The following is a 17798-nucleotide window of genomic DNA, read 5'->3' as shown; positions in this document are numbered from 1 at the left end:
TGGGAAGCAGAGAAGATCTATTCTCCATATTGTCTCATTCTCTGCCCTAGGCACATGTTGAAAAAACAACACAAATATGGCAACTTGTGCTATCTCGGTGGAATCAGTCTAGATTTTTGATGGAATACAGCAGACTGAATTGTGACACAACATGCAGCTGACTTTGAATAAGTTAGCAGTAGACTTTAATTTTAAGCTACTAAGATTTTAGAGTGTTTCCACAACACTCCCCAGATTACCCTGACTGATATAAGAGGATTAGAAGCTAATACTGTTGACTCTTGGTAACTATAATAATTCACCTGGTGGGAATAGATACACATCGACTTGCTTCAGAGTAGCCCATTAAAAGAAAGTTCTCAGCCTACCCAAGCACTAGACAGCATGTTTGTAGAAGAAATAAACTACATTGATTAAGAAAGTTCTGTCGTATGCCTATGTCTACCACTAATTTAAATGGCTTTCCCAAGTTTCATAAATTTACAAGATTTAATCTTTTTAACACAGAATATTTTAAACATATTCAATTGAGCTTCTTGGGATAAACCTCCCACATATTTTGCAAATGAATTCCCCTTATTCACTTGGTATAATAAACTTTTAAATTATGGTTTGCCACACAGTGAGAAAAAAAATAATTATTTTAAGCAGCAAAAGGTTAATAGAGGAATCCTACTATTTAAAATCTGGCCCAGCTGTGTGAGGTTTTGATGACTCTTTGGAAAGCCCTAATGGTTTTATTGTATCCCATACAGCAATGAATTACGTACTAAGGATGAATAAAGGCAACAATAACACATTTTAATAAAGTACATTAATTAACATATGTTGAATGTTAACTAATCTCTTATCTGGCAGCAAGTTTTATCAGCCAGAGGGCAGTAGAATATAAAGTGAGCACATCCTGCCTCCATCACAAGAGTTTATTTGGAGAAGACAGGCAGTGACTCACAGGCCATGTTAACACATTAATTTCTAAATTGAAATTATTCAAGCAGAGTAAGTTTTCATTTATTTATTTAAGGGGTGTTTCTCACCTTAATACAATTTAATGTATGATCAGTAAAAGCCATATATCAACAATCTCTGGAGAGTTCCACTTTATTAATGTGTATGGTAATTCAGCACAATTTAGCTCATGGTATTCAGGCACCTGAATACCTGCTGATTAATATTTGCTGTGGAAATGGTAATGTGCTAGTTATGACTTGGATAAGGAATGAGTACTGCCGATTGACAATACAAGTGGAGTAAATAAAAAATCCATCTAGTAACTTATCAGAATGATGAGTGATTCCATGGAGACTTTGCTAGTGAAAGTTAATCACTGTTGAATGAAAAAGTATTTTCAAAGTTATAAAGACAAAGATGTTAAAATTCTATGATTTCTCAATTTTTTTCATATTTTATTATCCTTGGCAAGTTTTTACTCTCTGGGTGTTTTGTATTTGTTCCTCCTGTGTTCTTACACTCTCACTATATTATGTAGTAATTAACAATGTAAAGAACTAATTGCACAATGTAAATAAATATTGTATGGAATGCTTTCTATTTTCTAGGCACTGTATTAAATGTAATGAAAGAAATAGTAATAAAATTTGGTAACTTCTTTCAATCATTTTGTAATATAGTGGGAGGGAACTTGTAAATATATAATGTTAACATGCCTAAATGCCTGCTCAATGCACGTTTTGGTATGTGTAAACACTAGTACAGCTGTGAGGACAAGGAAATTTCAAAAATACCTTTTGAGGTTAATAATTATGATAAAAATACACCAGCAAAAATTAAGCAATTATTTCTACAGTTCTAATTGTTGAATAATGAAAAAAATAATATCTTTTGATCCTCTAAAATTTTATTTTTTGCATTACATTCTATTGCTCTCACACTTATTGGAATAACACTCTGTTTGAGAGATGAAGAAAAAGCTTATTTCCTGAGTAATTTTTTCTATGATAGCTAAACTTAGACCACCATAATATGTGGCCCGATGAGCTCTATATTCTCCCATTGGTATGTTTAATAAAGTAATCTTATTTTTATTACAATTATTTTCTGATAATTTAAGAAATATTTAAGCTTGATGATGAAAGGCATTAATTTTATTAATTATTTTGGATTCTGTATGAAATTATATGTTATGATTGTTTTTCCTAGCTCTATTTTTGAGCCATGTTAGTTTCATGTTTCTAAGTCTTACGTTGGGTCTGGTCTTAAGTGCAGCATAATTTTTATGTATAGATTTCCCTGATTCTATAGCTGAAGACTATTTTCTAAATAATAGATTTTAATAAAAATCTTTAGATATTGGGAAAAATAAATACCTTAAATGCCTTATGATGCTGAATACACAACAGAATGTCAGATGTGAAGGACTATTCAATATTATTCATGGAATAGGTAGAGAACCATCCAAATAGTCAGTATGCAATAACTACGTATAACACAGAGTAGGTATGCAATAAATATGTATGGATTGTAGGATGCATAAAATAATAAAAGAGGGCTTCCTTGGTGGCGCAGTGGTTGGGAGTCCGCCTGCTGATGCAGGGGATGCAGGTTCGTGCCCCAGTCCGGAAGGATCCCACGTGCTGTGGAGAGGCTGGGGCCGTGGGCCATGGCCGCTGGGCCTGTGCGTCTGGAGCCTGTGCTCCACAATGGGAGAGGCCGCAGCAGTGAGAGGCCCGCGTACCGAAAAATAAATAAATAAATAAATAAATAAATAAATAAATAACTATATATATATATATATATGTGTATATATATATATATATATATATATAATACTAATAAAAGAAACTACATCTAAGCAGAAGATTCAGGAATTTATTTTCTTCTCTATAATCTTACTGCAACTTGAGGGTCTCCATTTAAAACTACTCTGAATGTTCTCCATTTGTGTCTGTGGAAAGGAAGCAAACTCTGTCACTGTGAATGTTTTCAAAATGGATTATTGCATGCTAATAAAATGCTTGTTACTCAATATACTTGTATCAAGTTTTTTCTCATGTCAGTTCTTCAAATCAAATATTAAATAAGGTTTAAATTTGTTCTCTCTTGTTAAAATGGAATTCCTGAACACACATATAATCTGAATTCTTTATTACAGTTAATGGTTTAAAGCAATGTCCAGATGAAAGACTTAAGGCAACTACAACTACTCTCAAAATTACAATCGAAACAGCTTCTCCTTCATATCTCATTCATCAAATTACTGATTTTGAGACACCAACTTCCCATGTGGATGACCAACGCATGCTCACGCCTGCACGTTTAGTTAAAATATATCAACGTCTATCAGCGCTTGCTTCTTATTTTCCCCTTTTGCAGGTTACATGTCATTTTAAAGGTAGAGCTTTACTTCTAAGGTAGACATAAATAAAAAACAATGCTAACTTTGTGCAGCTATGAGACAACTAAGAATTCATCGTTTGGATTGAGACAGGCGTGCTGTGTATGTATAACCTGTTCCATGGACCCTGATCTCTTCAATTCTAGAATATATTAAAATATATTTTAGCTAGAGTGGCTTAGATAGAGACTTTGACAGTTGATTTGGATCAATCAAATCAAGGGGATTATGTGACCACAATCACGCTAAAGGCTGAGAGAAACATACATCTACAGCTCTGTAGTCAAATTGCACTGAGGAAGATCTGATTAAGGTTGCTCTCTGCCAGTAGGTTGGACATGGGTGAGGGTCATTGAGCTTTGAGTAGAATGCAGTAGTAAAAGCATCTGTTATACTAATAATGTTTCCCTAAGAAATGACCTCTCCCGTTGCGGAGCACAGGCTCCTGATGCGCAGGCTCAGCGGCCATGGCTCACGGGCCTAGCCGCTCCGCGGAATGCAGGATCTTCCCAGACCGGGGCACGAATCCATGTCCCCTGCACTGGCAGGCGGACTCTCAACCACTGCAGCACCAGGGAAGCCCAATTTCGTTCTTAAATTCACTTGAATTAGCTTGCACAGTTCTATATTCTACAAGGGGAACAAATACATGCTTAAGAAAACTAAAGCAAATGGAAAATAAACATAAGAACTAATGAAGAAATCTGGGTTAAGATTTATTTGGAAATAGATTATCCCTTAACAACTTCATTGGTTCTTAGAAGTTGGCTGAAAATTTATCAATCAAGATTCCTAGGCTCCAAATTAAAAAAAAAAAGCCTATGTTATTAGAAGTAATATAAGCCTGTTATTTCTGACACAGGAGATTTTTTGGTGTTGTTGTTGTTTTTGTTTGTTTTTTTAACTGTGGATGTAACTCAGTGAGAGGTACACAATATGAGGTATTGGGAAAGACGTTTAAGCCATACATATCATTACCATAAATTCTGCAATATGTTTTCTTATGATCATTCCTTAGTTTTTATACCTGTGTTGAAGTAATATAATAACAAAATGCAATTCAGTTAAAACATTTCCATGAAGGACTAAAATAACAAGATCAAAACATGATATGACATGAAAAAAGATTTTAAAATCTATTATCCAGAAAAAAATTGTGTATTTTATTAACTTTTAGTCACATGTGGCACTGCATTTCAGACTGGATTTCAAGTTGAAGGCCATACAACCTTGAGGAAATGAAGAAAGTGCTAGTGAAACCTGGAAACACCTCAAGCAGAGTATTAAAAGCATACAGACATGGAGGCTGATCTTAGCGAGGGATTGAAAGAAAGTAATAAGAATGTAAACTGGAAGTTGGAGGAAAGAAGACCTTTGTTATTTTGTGGTGTATTTTGGTAACACTGTATCCTGCAGTAACATGAAAAATAAAATGTGTACCTAATGAACTGAAATATAGCTAAGAAGATTTCCAGGCAGAACTGACTTCTTTTGGCTGTGTAGAAAAGACATAGACACAGAGAGATGAGCTAAACACAAAAAAGCCAGGATTTCTTAAATTAAGAAGTAAACCTCTTTTTCATTCCCATTCTCCTCAGCTGGCAGACAATTCTCAAATTAAATAACAGCTTCTAAGACAAAGATTTAATCTAGGTTGTTATCAGGGAAAATATAATAAAGATAAAATCAAGGGTGTGATCTAAAATCCTTTATTAGGACCTCAGAAATATCTAAGCTACTTAGTTGAAAACATGAGCTACTTTTTATGGAAAAGATGTCTCAGAGAACAGAGTCAAAAGGCAGAAAGAACAACCACCAGGAACAAGGTTGGAGCCCTAATCAAGGGACTGGGAACATACGCCTGGGTTGATTTGAGATTGTCAGTATTTGAAAACACATAAAATGAAACAAAAATATTATTTTGTTTTAAATCTTAAGCAAGGTTTGGCTATGTATCAAATTCTGGGTTGATGGTTATTGTCCATTTTGGTCAAACATTTGCTATCATTGATGAAATCCATATACTGAACTATCTCCCTTCCCTGTGGATAGCATGAACCATGCAACTTCCAACACTGTCAAATATTTCTCCACACAGCTTCTCCCCTCCCCATACCTATAGGTTTAGCTTTCCCTACTGCTGTCCTTGACTAATGGATACAATTTTTCTAGACCTATCTGTCTAGAAAAAAAATCTTATTGAACTATACCTCTGTTTTTTAAAATTTATTTTATTGAAGTACAGTTTAATTACAATGTTGTGTTAGTTTCTGCTGTAGATCAAAGTGATTCAGTTATACATATACACATACACATACACGCGCACACACACACACACACACACACATATATATATATATATATATATATACATATATATATATTCTTTTTCATATTCTTTTCCATTGTGGCTTATTATAAGGTATTGAATAAAGTTCCCTGTGTTATACAGTAGGACTCTGTTGTTTATCCATTCTATATATAATAGTTTGCATCTGCTAATCCCAAACTCCCAGTCCATCCCTCCCCCACTTCCTCCTCCCCCGTGGCAACCACAAGTCTGTTCTCTATGTCTTGAACACTACTTTTGGGTTTGAACCTCAGTTTTAGTGCCTAACGAGGTGCATGGGGCAACTTCCTTAAACCCTCTATGACTGTGTGTTTTTATCTGTGAAACATTGAGTTTTAAAGTCTAAATAAAGAAGTGAATGGAATTCATTGTCATTGAAGATTTAGGTGTCATTTATTACATTGCCAGCATTATTATTACTATTTAAAGTGAACTGCTTAATACCTAGACTTACCGAGCTGACATGTGATTTCAGAGTAAATTGGTCACTCAAAGGGCTCTGACATGAGGTACCTGTGAAAAATTCATAATAACATTTATTCTAGAGTCCAAGGCATTGGCTGGTAGAGCTGGTAGAGCTTTTGTAAGCTCTCAATATCATAGATGAAGGCTTCAGCTGTTGAAAAACATTTAATAGTGTTACAAAGTAGGAACCTTTACAGAATTTTATTATATTTCTCCTTTAATATTTTAAGGCACCAATTTTTGTTAGTTAAAATCTTTATGTCTACATGGAAAAATAATCTTATTTTACAAAAATATTGAGTTAAATGTGTGTATATGCTCATTTTTTAAAATTTGTTTTTCTTTTTGCTCTTCTGATGGGGTGATTTCCACAACTGTATCTTCCAGATCACTTATGAATTATTCTATATCACTCAATCTACTGTTCATTCCTTCCAGTGAATTTTTCATTTCAGTTATTGTATTTTTCAGTCCTTTGGGTCACCAGAAGTTGTGAATCTTTCATATCATAATATTGAGTCTTTTTAAAACACATTTATTTTTTACTGAAGTATAGTTGACTTACAATGTTTTGTTAATTTCAGGTGTACAGCAAAGTGATTCAGTTATATATACATATATATCGATTTTTTACAGATTCTTTTCCCTTATAGGTTATTCCAACATATTGAGTATAGTTCCCTGTGCTATACAGTAGGTCCTTGTTTGTTATCTATTTTATATATAGTAGTGTGTATATGTTAATCCCAAACTCCTAATTTATCCCTCCCCACCACCTTTCCCCCTTAGTAAACATAAGTTTGTTTTCTATGTCTGTGGGTCTGTTTTGTATATAAGTTTATTTGTATCTTTTTTTTTTAGATTCCACATATAAATGATATCATATGATATTTGTCTTTCTCTTTCTGGCTTACTTATGACAATCTCTAGGTCCATCCATTTGCATCCATGTTGCTGCAAATGACATTATTTTATTCTTTTTTATGGCTGAGTAATATTCCATTGTATATATGTACCACATCTTCTCTATCCATTCTTCTGTCAATGGACATTTAGGTTGATTCCATGTCTTGGCTATTGTAAATAGTGCTGCAGTGAACACTGGGGTACATATATCTTTCTGAATTATGGTTTTTGCAAGATATAAGCCCAGGAGTGGGATTGCTGGATCCTGTCAAACTCTGGTGAGAGAAATAAAAAAAAAATCTAAACAAATGGAGAGATACTTAGTTTTCATAGATCATAAGACTCAAGATATTGAGTTTTATAGTTTTCTGCATATAAACATATTTCTGTTAGATTTTATACCTATTTCATTTTCTTGGGTACTATTGTAAATGTTATGTTTTAAATTTCAAACGTCAATTTTTAATTTGTTCTGTATAAGAAAGCAATTGAATTTTGACTATTTTATACTGAAACATTGTTATACTTGCTTATTACTTTCAGTATTTTTTTTGGGAGGGTGAGGTTATTTTTTAATAGACAATCTTGTGATATGTAAATAAAAAAACAAAATATATATATTTTTAGCCATAAAATATTTTTATTCAAATTTTTTATTTCCTTCAATCAAAGTATGTATACTTGCCATTTCCTAGATTTTTCATTGTTTTATTGAGAAAAATGAAATATTTATATAATATTCATAATTAAATCTTATGCCATTTTAATGGTTAGATAACTCTCTTGGAATAAAATTCAATTTCCTTAAACTTAAATGATCTTTAGCTAATTATATCTTTGGAATTTACCTTTAAATAATTTTTATTAAAGAAAAAGGAAACATTAAAGCACAAATAATTTTTAAATTCTGATTTAGAGAGAAACAGAAATGTGTTTTATATTTTCTGTCAGATAAGTTTCTTTATATGATAACTTTATTTTGTATCAATACATCAATCATGTTTCTGGTTACTTAATTTTAATATTTCCCATAAATATATGAATACAATTTCAGTTTTTTGAAATTACATAGTTTAATTGTGATCCACAATTCCTGTTACCTTTTTCATCTTAAACCTCTAACGTCAGTTAGCTTAATTTGCCTGTATCTGGAGTTAAAAAATAAACCCTTTTCAGTTTTTTAAGTATCACCTGGCAAAATTTTATCATTCAAGTTCTGTCTTCAAAAGCTGCTGCATGGGATATCACATACCTGCCAGAAGTTGAAGAGAGAAAATGTAAAGGAACCAAAATCAGAGAAGTCATTCAACAAGCAGAAACTTTTAAATATCAGTCGTTCCTGGATCTTATTTTCATGCTTTCTGACAACATCTGAAAGATGAAAACTTACGAACACTTATTAAATTCACATGTCCTATTCTTTGTCTGAAGAGTTCCTTGATAATTTGACATATCAGATGCAAATAAAGAGATTGGAACAAGAATGCATGTGCCACACGTTTTCTATTTAAATCCAATGTCTGATTTTCAAAATGTGACGCACTGCATTTTTATCAAGGTGCAGAGTTCATCACTCTGGGGGAAAAAAGAAATTTGTATAGAAATTACTTTTCTTTAGATATTTTTCTAGTCCCTTAATTATGATAAGAACAATTATTTATTATGACTATTTTATAAAGAAATAATAGTATCAGTAATCAAAAGCCATTATACAAATATAATACTATAATACAAGTAAAATTCTGTTATATGATATAATAATTTAATTAATTATATTAATGATAAAATTGAGAGCAACTATTAACTGCTACTAATAATGCTAATGCAGTATTTCATGGACAATATCATTGAGACTTTGTGGCATTCTTGTACTCTTAGCTGAGGAATTTGTAATAAGTCATAAGCAGAATGCTTCAATTTTTAACCTACCCCTTCCAAGCTGAGATCCAAGAAAGGTTCCACCCATTTTCCCACAATCCCTCTGGAACTGACTTATGGAGCAACTGATGGGAGTGGTTTTAAGCTGTAGACCCTACTCCTCCACAACTAGAGTTGTAATGAGAGACTCCACTGCTAGCGTCCTGCCATTACTGCCCTTACTCTCACTTCCTTCCAGTGACCTAAACATTTTACAACTCTTATCTCCTTGGAACTTTGGGTCAGCAGAAATCCATGATCTTTCTTTCAGAGTCCTACTACCACAGAAGGAGAGGAGAGCTAGCAGAGTCTGAGATTAGAGCACAGTTTCACATGAGTGAGTAAAAGGGTGTGTGTGTGTGTGTGTGTGTACTCTCATGCTCAGTAAAATTCCAGAATTAGGCACTAGATAGGCTTTCTTGTGTATCACAGATAACTGAATTGTGTCTTAATTTTGAAGCACCCTCTCTCTGTGGAAACCAATTTGAAATTAACAAAAACTAAGATATAAAACTAAATGCTTAAATCCTGTTATGGTTCAAGTACTGGGGTTGATAGCTTTGATACTTATGGTGCTCATTTTATGAGCATGTAGGCATAACCTTCTCCCCTAGTCCAGGAAAGCTTTGGTATGTATTTAACATGCTACAAACATATTGTCATATTTTATAAACACAGAAGTAGCAAAAAGAGAATTATACATTATATAATAATACAACCAAATATAATGTGATTATATTGAAATAATAAGAAAAATGTGATATGAAATGAAAAATAAACCATGAAAATGCAATTTTCACAAATTAAAGAATATAAAAAACCCATGAATAATCCTAAGCTTCCTTATACTTTTATTTCTTTCTTTCGATAATTTTTAATAATTGAACCTTTTTATTCATATTTGCATACTGTATTTTTATAAATAATTAAATAAAAATTTACAGTGCTATTATTCAATTTTATAAATTTTCTGTTTAGAGTAACTTCAGATTATTCCATTAAATACTCAAAATCTCTTAAATACCGTATGTCTTCCACAATTTCTTCTCTAATGGCATGTCTTCTGGCATTCATAATTCTTGCAGACACACCTGATGCTGGAAAAAAAACTGAGTTAAATTCACTAATTCCTCCGTCTCCTTTCTCTTCTTGATATATTTCTTTTGCTTTCCATGCAAACCCTTCTCTAGCTATATCATTTGACCTCTCATCCCAATACCCACTCTTTTATCTCTTTCTACAATTAAGTCCTACATGTTTAGTATATGTCTTGCATGTGCGTTTTTATTTGTGTGTGTATATGTGCATGTGTATATGTGTATTTATATTACTCAGCCATAAAAAGAAATGAAATTGAGTTATTTGTAGTGAGGTGGATGGACCTAGAGTCTGTCATACAGAGTGAAGTAAGTCAGAAAGAGAAAAAAACAATACCATATGCTAACACATATATATGGAATCTAAAAAAAAAGGTTCTGAAGAACCTGGGGCAGAACAGGAATAAAGATGAAGATGTAGAGAATGGACTTGAGGACATGGGGAGGGGGACGGTTAAGCTGGGACGAAGTGAGAGAGTGGCATGGACTCATATATACTACCAAATGTAAAATAGATAGCTAGTGGGAAGCAGCCGCATAGCACAGGGAGATCAGGTCGGTGCTTTCTGACCACCTGGAGAGGTGGGATAGGGAGGGTGGGAGAGAGGGAGACACGAGAGGGAAGAGATATGGGGATATATGTATATGTATAGCTGATTCACTTTGTTATAAAGCAGAAACTAACACACCATTGTAAAGCAATTATACTCCAATAAAGATGTTAAAATAAATAAATAAATAAATAAAACAAAATAAAATAAGTGGAAAAAAAAATTATTGAAGCCCCCAAAGAGCTTCTGTTTAGTTGGTTATCTCTATTGATATGTCTATTAATATATATCATATTCAAAATGAGAATTTTAAAAATTCATCTAAAAATAGCAGTGACGACCCATCATGTTAACACAAATAATAAAATTCTATTTACAATCAAAAAACAAACAAAAAAATTTTTTAACTGACATATTTTTGTTGTATTTAATTCTGTTTTTTAAACATATTTCCTTACCCCCCAAAACTGGTTTATACGATTTTTCAGTTGTACTCTATTTCCATATAATTCATTTATTCTAGCTGCTTCATAGACTCCCTAGTGTGCACTCACTACAATTCAGTTCCATATTTCTTAAGCCAGGGAAATCTGGGCTTCCTTCAGTTCGCTGTCACCCTCAATAAGTTTTGGTGAATATATTTGTGCATGATACTTAATGGATTTATGTGAAGAGTTCTATGGTATTGATTGGTAGTTTAAAGGGGAAAGGAATACTTGATGTAAATCAGAAATTCTATATTTTTAGTCTAAAGAGTCATTTTTCCATCACTAAACTGTCTCCCTTAGAGCAATCATTGGAAAATGTTTTTACAGTGTGTGTGTGTGTGTGTGTGTGTGTGTGTGTGTTTGTTTTCCAACTTACTTTTATCGTTAAATTAAAAAAATGAATAGACAGCGGGTCCAAAATATGGAGAAGCAGAATTACAGAGAAAGATCACAGTTCAAAATAGATACATTTTATAAAAGAAATTTCAATTTGTAATGAGTATTTCTGTTCCTTTACAGCGCATGATGAGGCATTAGCGTTAGGACACGTAGCCACCTTTCAAAGAGGCTGCATGGGCGAAAGACTCAATCTTAAGTCAAAACATCACATAATATGTGCAAACAACTATTTTACCCAAATCTATTCATACGCTAGTCTTAAACCCCACAAAGTGGCAATATTTTATGTCTTCTGGATTTGAATTCTCTTCTTGATTAAATTATAGCATTTTATACCATTAAAAGTGAGAAGGCAGCTAGTTTCAAGTGAAAGCCTTATTTATACTTAAATACAAACTGTGAACTGTTTGTGCATTTTCTTATTGCTGCACCTCTTATTTCAAAGCTGCTTTGACAAATTTGTGAGGTGAGTTTGATGAGCTTTTTTAACTGAGATATAATTTACATATAAAATTGTGTAAGATCAAGGTGTACATACAATGTGTTAATTTGATACATTTTTATATTGCAATATGACTATTACCCTAGTGTTAGCTAAGACTTCTATCAATGTCACATAACTATCATTACTTTTTTGTGGTGAGAATATTTAAGGTCTAATCTCTTAGCAACTTTAAAGTTTATAGTACAATGTTGTTAGATGGTTTTCAGTCTTTCTTTGTTCTGCTATTCTGACCACTTCAGTATAATACCTATTATCACATTTACTTCTCATCTTTAACATTCATAGTGCCTGCCTCCTTATGACTGGTCCTCCATGGTGAGAATCTCCAGTGATGAACATCTCAGCAACCTTGTGGGCACTGTCAACAGCATTGTATGTCTTTATATGTATGTAAAATTAACACACGTTGTGCTTGGGATTGACCCCTTGCAGTGTGAATCAGACCTCACACAGGGTCACCCACCATCCCTGCAGGTGGGTCACCATAGTAAAGGTGGGCTAAGGGGATAGAAGCAGAGCTCCAAGAGTATCTGTTCAGTTTACACACTCTCACACACACACACACACATAATTAAAAGTTACTTGCATTCTTCTTTCTACTGTGACTTAGAAAACAAAATATACACTCTGCCTCACCTTGAATTATTCTATATATTTACACTTTGATTATATAAGAAAACGAACCGTTCTTTGATTGTCCAAATTATTCAGTTTGAGGTGATTTTTATGTAGCCGGAGAGTTTGGGCATTTGGGAATTAGATACATAGATTAATGACCTCAGACCCATTTGCATGTTTAGAGGTGTGAGTAGTTTATTTCCTTTTTAGCAAGGAGTGCTTTTGAGGGAAAAAAGGTGAGAGTATACTAAGTAGAAAAATGCTTAAATAGAAAAAGAAATGCATTGTTTAATTGAGGCACTGTGCATTGCTATCTCTTTCTGTATGAAGTGCCTTCTATGCTTTTCTCCATTAGGAAAAACAGGGTAAGAGTGGCAAAAAAATTTAAAACAGTGACATAAATAAAAGAGCATGTTCACATCTGGACTGAATATTTAAACATTTTGGAAATTATGTATGGGTACTTGCATGTGGTGTCAATCAACTTATTTTACGTAAATAGTTAAAATCTGCCTTCTCACTTGTGTTCACTTCAGCTCCCCTTCCTGATATAGGCTCAGCTACTTCTCCTTCATCCTATTTCTATCTCCTTTTGAAATATATTCAAATGTATTCAGTCCAAGGTGATTTTAGCCTTTCCTCTATCCTTGAGAGACTTACTATGAAAGCCCTTTAATATTTGAGTGCACTCATGCTAGCATATATTATTATTTATATTTTTATGTATTTCTCTGAGACCTCCAATTAGCTAATTAATCACTAGAAGATAGTGCTTTTTGCCAGGGACTGAACAATAATAAAAAGAAACCAAAAAAAAAATTAGAGCCGGAAATTATTTTCTGTACTTTGGGGAGACCAATCTTTCATTTTAAAAATAAGAAAACAATAACCTAGATAAGTAAAGTAAGTTGCCTGAAATCAGATATTATATATATATATATATATATATATATATATATATATATATATATAAGCCAGTGTTTAGAAGACAGTTTTCTCCCATAAGGTGACCTAAAATAACTTGTATAGTACTAGCATGAAATGGGATAACGTGTGATTCAATAAATCCATCCAAGGAATGAATGAAAAAATATCAGAGTCTATAGTCAGCAAGACATCTGGTTTAAACCATACTTACTTCTCAGACAATACATCTTTTCTATCTATCATATTTTGTTTTTAAAGATGCTCATTAAGACAGCTTAGCTGTCCATGGTTGCAAAAATTACTGAAATGAACATTGCCCTTTCTGCAGTACCTCAAGAAAAATACAGTCATTTCTATATATCCATGGACAACATTTTCAAAGCCTGTCACTGTAGTCTATCACTTCACAGCTTATACCAGCTGCTGATCTTGGTTTGATTAATTGGTTTGATTGCTAAGTGTTCTGGATTCAGCAGCTGCTCTCTTATCCCTGATTTCATGGTATTCCACTGCTTTGAAATTATGTTGCTTTGTGTACTCATCTAGTTTCTTTGCCTCCACTGAGAGCATTTCAGTTCCCCTCAATCTCACTGTACATTAGAGTTTTTGTCAATGTAAGTTTATTATTTGAAAACAGCTTTGACATTGAGGATGAGTCTGTCATTATTGCTGTTTCTGAAGGAAGCAAAACAAATAAAATAAAATGAAATCCAGAATATCAAGTATTTTTTAAGAGTAGTCACCAAGAAGTCCTCATATTACTAAATGTGCTTCTATCTGGGGGGAATATGAGTTATATTTTGAAAGTGGGCCATAACTAAGAGGTGAAATTTGTGACTTCCTGGCTTCAAGACTCTGCATCCTCTTTTCTCCATTGGATGACTAGTATAATGAAATCATTAAATATTTCTTCTTTTTTCCAATCTACTTTAGCTCCACTTCTCTGAGGTTGTGTGGAGGTTTTCAGAGCTTCGGTTCAAGTGTCCTTCAATTATGAAACAGTATTTCAATTTTGTTAGTATTACTCAGATTTTATGTTCCACTTCTCAGATTTTGTCCTGTCCATCTGACTGGAGGACTTTCCTCCTTTCATAGCCCCTGTTCTAAGTAGCACAGATTTGATATTAAATTCTAGCTTGACATTTAGGAGGTCACTATCTGGATAAACATATCTGTGATACTGTAAATCTATTTGCTTAGATCTTGTGGTAGACTATGGCCTTGTTTGTTCCAAATGAATTGCATGTTCTAGAATTCATGTCTTTGTGATGCACCTTCCCTATTGACTCTGTGCTTGGCCAATAAGACATTTACAAGCATAATGCACACAAGGCTTGACAAGTGCTTACACACTGGGGATTTTCCTTTTGGAAAGCACCTTTTTGGAATTCCTCTGTCATGTTTTGATGAAGTCTAAGCTAACCACTTTAAATGTCCCTGAGCTCCCTAAACAAGTCAATTTTGTGATGTATGTATTTAGGGATACAGATTAGTATAGTAAATCTTTGAAGACAAACAGGAAGATGATTATTACAAAATGTAGAGACATGGTTACATTTTGGGATTTTGAAGTGTTTGAGGAGATGTTATCAAGAAGGGAAAAAGGAGATGTCCAAAGTGTAGGTAACATTTATCTTAAACAATGTGTTTTGAAATTTGTTATCCTTTAAAATATACATGTATCTCATGTACATTTTCTTGTATGCTACATTTTATGGTGAAAAAGAGATTTAATGATTTACTGTTACATAACAACATAATACTTAGTGTGAGAAGCAGACTTAATATAATTAAATTTTGCGTAAGTATATTGCAGTTTGCTTAGCATTTTCCCATACATAATCTCTCTTAATTCTCCAATAGAATAGCCTAGTGATTAAGGTTTTATTTTCATCATGCTCATAAATACAATTTATGTAATTTGTATAGATGGATTGGACAAATTGCCCATGGAGAAAATGTTATAGATGGAAAAGAAGGACCCAAACCTTGGTATTCTTGTGTCAAGACAGAAAGTTTCTTCCATGATACCAGGTTTATTTCGAGGTTTTTCTGAACATGCTATTTTAAACACATTTTCAGTAGGTCACCTCTCTGATTGGAAAGGTAAAAATTCCAATTTTTTATTAAACATTCCAAGTGTGATGAGGTATGTTCATGATAACACAATTAAATGTAAAATAAACTTAATAAAAATATTACATTTTCCTAGTCATTACTAAAGAATTCCCAATCCTTATTACTTTTCTAGAAGGCTTGTTTTTATGTGGAGTCTGTTTTCAAGGATAGATGCCTTGTTACTCTTTCACTGGTGAGTAAAAGTCGTGTATCTCATTTACTGAAGAAAGGTTATTTTGAAAACATCATTATGTTGTCTCCAACAAAGATTTATTCATAGAATAGTACTCTTAAGTTTACTAATTTCTGAGTTTTGGAGACATTTTGAAACTACAAAGTGCTTTTACTCATATTAAAACCTTGGAATGTCTTGAGCTACAACCTATTTGTTTTAGAAGAAAATACGGCTTCTCACTCTTTAGGTACCTCATTAAATTCTCCACTCATATTTTTTTCCTGAATCAGACTAATTCAATGACATATAAAGGTGTGTGCTGATTTTATGAGCTCTTTATTGAATATACTGTTGACTTTTGTCTATTTTCCTGCATAGAGTTGGCTAATAGTAGCAGCACATCATACATTTTTGACAAACAATGGTGGAAAAATGCATTAAGACCAAGAATGATAATGCACTGTCACTGGTGAAGCATAGAACTCCAGTTTAATTTTGTTTTTTCTCCTGAGCTTTATTTTCTAAATAGATGTTTATAGCCATCTGTATTGTGTCTAGCAGAATGAGAAAAGTACATTTCCCTTAATTTATTTTGTCCTTTCTTTTTTTCTATCTAAAGTCTTCTCAAACCCCACCTACTATAATTACATATTTCCTCAAGACTCCAAACAGTCAGGAAGTAATCATAAACTTTAACATATTAAATAATATTCACCATGGAATAACTAGTATAAACTAATAGTAACATTGAACTTTAAAAAAATACACTATTATTTTAGAGACGTTTTAGATTCCTAGCAAAATTGACCAGAAAATACAGAGATTTCTGTTTACCTGCTGTCCTTACAAGCATAACCTCCTCCAGTATTGACCTCTCCCACCAGAGAGGTACAAGAATAACAACAGATGAACCTACACTGACACATCATGATCACCCACGCTCCACAGTTTTCATTAGGGTTAGCTCTTGGCTTTGTACATACTATGGGTTTAGACAAATATATAATGCCACAAATCCACCATCCTACAGAAGAGTTTCACATACCCTAAAAATCTGCACCTCATCTATTCATCCAGAAACCCAACTTCTGGCAACCATTGATCTTTTCATTGTCTCCAGTTTTACCTTTTCTAGAATGGTCATGTAGTTATAATCACACAGTACGTAGCCTTCTCAGATTGTATTCTTTTACTTAGTAATATGCATTTAAGTTTCCTCCATATCTTTTCATGGATTGAGAGTTTATGTCTTTTTAGAGCTGAGTAATATTCCGTTGCCTAGCTGTACCACAGTTTATATATCCATTTACCTGCTTCCGAGTTTTGGCAATTATTAATAAAGCTGCCATAAATATCTGCGTGCAGGTTTTTGTGTGGATATAAGTTTTCAACACCTTTAGATAAATACTAAGTTGCCAGATGGTATGGTAAGACTATATTTAGTTTTGTAAAATACTATCCAATTGTCTTCCATAGTGGCTGTAGCATTTTGTATTCCCACTAGAAATGAATGAGAGGACCTGTTGCTGCACTTCTTTGCTAGAATTTAGTGTTGGTATTTTGGATTTTGGTACATTGAACATTTGAAAATATATAATTTATTTTAAGTAACTCATATAATATTAAAATAAATCCTCACACACCAAAATTGTAATGAAAACACTGAGGTAATGTTTAATAAAATTGATGAAACTACTTTATGCGTAAAACCACATTAATAATTATGATCTTATCTGTCACTCAAATAATAACTTTTTCCTGAACACCTACCATTAATTGTCAAAACATTTAAAAATATGTCTGCTCTGGAAGTGTATATATATATATATATATACATATATATATATTTATATATTTTCCTTGAGTAAATTTCTTTGACTAAAGAAATAAAATGCAATAATCTACACCATATTTTTTTCTAAAGAGC

This window comes from Mesoplodon bidens (assembly GCF_964165515.1).
Source record: "Mesoplodon bidens genome assembly, chromosome: 4".
Classification (NCBI taxonomy): domain Eukaryota; kingdom Metazoa; phylum Chordata; class Mammalia; order Artiodactyla; family Ziphiidae; genus Mesoplodon; species Mesoplodon bidens.
This window is presented reverse-complemented; position numbering follows the sequence as displayed.